The sequence below is a fragment of the Halyomorpha halys genome, unplaced genomic scaffold, assembly GCF_000696795.3.
Source record: "Halyomorpha halys isolate HHAL.00 unplaced genomic scaffold, Hhal_1.1 Scaffold2236.1, whole genome shotgun sequence".
Lineage (NCBI taxonomy): Eukaryota > Metazoa > Arthropoda > Insecta > Hemiptera > Pentatomidae > Halyomorpha > Halyomorpha halys.
Genome location: NW_027112553.1, coordinates 34,436 through 38,613, shown reverse-complemented (window position 1 = coordinate 38,613; position 4,178 = coordinate 34,436). Strand labels below are relative to the sequence as shown.

Sequence of the window (4,178 nt, the reverse complement as noted above, 5' to 3'; positions counted from 1 at the left end):
CTCAAAATAAATGAAATTTATTTTAGATTTTCTATTGTTGGTAGTTGTAAAGATATAGAGCTCCAAATAAAAAATTAATCATGTTTTGAAACAGCCGCCATTTTTTATTCCTCCTACCTATACTTGGCAGACTTATCAGTTTTGACTATTAATTATGCATAGTTTTCAATAAAGTAATCAAAAATTGGGGTGAAATAACTGCCTTTTTTCTCCTCTTGGGCTCTTGTATTATTAGATTTGTGTTTATTCTTACATTTTTAAAAGTATTTTTATAGTAGTTGAATGTGCTGGCCTGAAACAGTAGCATAATTTTTTTAAAGACCAAAATTTTGACTTCTCAAAAATACCAAATTTTTGTCTACTTTTTTAATAACTTTTTTTCATTCTAAATACTTTTATTTTCATAATACTCTATACTATCCTTATTCGTATATCCCTTAGCTTTTACAAAATACAATTAAAATTATAAAATATTGGTTTATATAGTTTTAAATAAAATTAAAAACTATTGACATTGATGAAATTCCACTTCCTAAAGAGAATTTGAAATTCCCACTTTTTCTAGTAACGGATAAACAAATATAGATATACACAATATAGATCACATTAGGGGTATTCATGATGTTGTGTTAAATGGAAAATGTTTTACCATGTTAAATGTCAAATATAGGATTGTGAGCAGCCCTATTTAAAGTCATGTTAAATGTTAAATGCATAAGAGCTCCTTGCGGATTTTTTAAGCAACTTGTTTCATAACCTTTCTTTCCAAAACTTCTTGTTATTGTTTACTTCTAACTTTTGATTACAGTAATTTATTACAACATGCCTAAAATAAGTGAAAAGTAGAAATGTGAAAATTTGGCTACTGATTGTCTTGTTTAAAAAAGCCAAAAAGCAATACTAAGACAATCAAAACACAAACTATAAGCAAGTAACCTAAGACGCCGATGTAGAGCTCAGCTGGTCTGTTGTGTGACGTCATTCTCTATTTAACAGACTCAAGCATATTATGTTATATCGTTCTAGCATAGTAAAATAAGGAAATATTTCTCCATTTAACATAACTTTTTCCATTTAACATGTTAAAAGTAAAGATCATGAATACCCCTATTATAAGAAAATTATTTTCTTCACATATTTACCCAGTACGTCTAAAAAATTTTGGTGGTTGGCAACAATTATTGCTCCTCTATCTTTCTTCAAAATGTCTTCTCTTCTAAGAATCCACTCAATTCCTAATACTTTATTGTATTGTTTAATAATTCTTGATGCAAACCTAGATAAGAATACATAATTTTAGTGAGTTTCTAATATAAAACAAAAAATTATTATTAAATTATATTGCAATATTCTTTTTCTTTTTTTTTTAAGATTAGTTAATGTTTATATATAAATAGTTCTTAACAAACTCGGTTCAAAATATTTCAAGATGGTGGCACGCGTCCTTCCGAAGTTTGTGGCATTATTGCTTTGTTGAGTACTGTAGATTGAAATGTTTTCAACTTTTGGGAATAAAACTCCAGAAGGAGGTTGTACGTATGACAAAGGATTTGCTAAAGAAGGCGATTCTATAGGAGGGCATATATAAATCAATCGGTTGGGACCTGGTGTTTAATGAGTGGATGGATGAACGAAGAGTGAGGAGATAAAGGATATAGGTAGGTTTTTTGATTTTAAGAATTTGGAATAGAAGCTTAGATAGTTGATTGACTTCAACTCGGTATACCGCCGGGAGACTTGAGAGTGCCATGGAAACCCAAAGATAAATCTTACAAAGCAATTCATGAGTCTCTTCAGTCTTAACTCTAGTCCTGCAGATAGCCCTCCATAGACCAATAAACCGTAGTCTAAGTGGGGGAAGACGAGAGAGGAAGCCGTGCAAAGTGGGGCGAAACGTCGGCTCAGTAAAAATAGTATAATCATATACTATTTGAGTTTTTTTTTACCGCACCCGGACCATATTCCATTCATCTATACACACGGTCAATCAATAATCTTCCAATTTACTAAATGGATTATTAGCCTCGATATTGAAAAAAATTTCAAAAGTTTTTACTCTCAGATGCTCATCAGACCCACTGGAATTAATCCTCAAAGGAAAAAAAGTGCAACAAAATTCTGCCAATGAAGTAGTAAGAAACCAGGGAATTCACCTCGACCACCGCCTTGCCAGGAATCACCATATCAACATTAAACTAACCCAAACCTACTCAAGGTTTGCAATTATATCCCATTATAAATTGAAAATCTAAATTAAAATCAGAAACAACTATTCTTATTTATAAAACAATACTTAGGTCTCTACTGATGTACTGTGAAGTCTGGGGAGCAGCATCGCTTATAAAAAGGAAAAAATTACAATTATTTTAAAATAAACTCCTAAGAATTACAGTGGATGCCCCTTGGTTTATAATTAAAAGCTGATTGCATCAAGAACTACAAATGGAATCAATAGAAGATTTCATCAAAAAACGTTTCATAAACTTCCACTCCCAGTTACCTACAGTTGCTGCTGCAGGCATCCTGTTATAAATCTATGTTTATCTCTTATATTATTGCCAATAATACTATTTTAGTTTTTTTTTTTTTGTCTTCTTCTTTTTCTAAAATTAACTTTTTATTCCCATTAGAAGTCAAATATTAATTTTATTAAATGAATCTCATTTATTTTTTTTTGTTTTTGTGTTTTTTGTGGTTTTCCACTGTAAGATTTAGTCTATGGTTATATCAATTTTAAGATTTTTAAAATATTGTCAGAGAATGTGCTTGATTGTATAACTCTTGTTAAAACAGAACTTTAATTTTTTCACATAATAAACGTATATACATTTTAAAGTAGATTATTTATATATAAGAAGATGGTCAGGGTTGCGATCAAAAGAGAAACAAAAATAGTTTACAACTATTTATTTTCCGACGTTTCGCCCCACTTTGCAGGGCTTCATCAGGGCTAAAAAGATACAAAAAAAAAAAAGAAAAAGAAAACTGAGAATATTACAACAATAAGATACAATAAGGTGATTTTAGCTAAGATAAATATTATGTAAAAATAAAGTGATAACAAATTACATATAAATAAAAGGCAGCAAGACGTAAAATAGTATCAATATAAAATAAAAAAAAATAAGTAACAATGGTAAGAGTAAAAATTTTGAAAAATACGTAAAATATACAGTTAGAGATAATAATGATATTAAAATGATAATAAATGATTTAATATCATTATTATTTTTTATTTATAATTATTCTTTCAAGACGTTTATTTAATCTCTAACTTTATATTTTACATATTTTTCAAAATTTTTACTCTTACCATTGTTACTTTTTTTTTTTTTCAATTTTATTTTATATTGATACTATTTACGTCTTGCTTCCTTTTATTTATATGTAATTTCTTATCACTTTATTTTTACATAATCTTTATCCTAGCTAAAATTGCCTTATTGTATCTTATTGTTGTAATATTCTTAGTTTTTTTTGTATCTATTTAGCCCTGATGAAGCCCTGCAAAGTGGGCCGAAACGTCGGAAAATAAATAGTTGTAAACTATTTTTGTTTCTCTTTTGACCGATATCCTGACCATCTTCTTATATATCAATTTTTACAGTCAACTATATATAAATATAGATTATTTATAATTAATCAACTTAATATAATATGCAAATTAAACTAACAGACTTACTTCATATTGTGAATGTTCCGTGGCCGTAGGAGACCCAATGGTAATAACACCATGCAGATCAGTGTCATAGCTATTCCATAGCAACTGAAGTATGTGTAGTATCGTAATTTGTTGTTTGGTAACAGCGGTAACAAGCATACAATCATAAGAGCCATTGCAATAAGATAATCATAATGCATTAATTCATTGAGGATAGCCATTTCTGAAAGGAATTTTAATGCATTTTATAAAATATAATCAGTTCTATTATTATATTAAAATATTTGCAATGCTAGTGTAGTGGCAGTAGGGGTTCAAAATCAACTTTCCAAAACTGCCAGCCAGTATTAAATAAAATCTTACCAATATTTAAAGGATAAATGTTTGATCAATGAAAACTCCAAATATTAGCATATCATAATAAAACGAAAATATTTCCTCATAAACAAAAAAATAATATATATTGTAATATGCTCTTTTTTAGTAAATAGTATATTTTGATGTATAAAGGGTTTTT

General features: G+C 28.5%; 1 long non-coding RNA gene across 1 annotated transcript in view; it reads right to left on the bottom strand.

Moving 5' to 3' along the window:
* Positions 1-1,139: 1,139 nt before the first annotated feature.
* LOC136795066 (uncharacterized) overlaps positions 1,140-4,178 on the bottom strand; it is a 10,521-nt gene continuing 7,482 nt past the window's right edge. The window contains exons 2-3 of the long non-coding RNA XR_010844219.1: positions 3,683-3,884; positions 1,140-1,276 (exon numbers count right to left, since the gene is read on the bottom strand). This is a non-coding gene — a long non-coding RNA (uncharacterized lncRNA). The remainder of the gene's footprint in view (positions 1,277-3,682; positions 3,885-4,178) is intronic.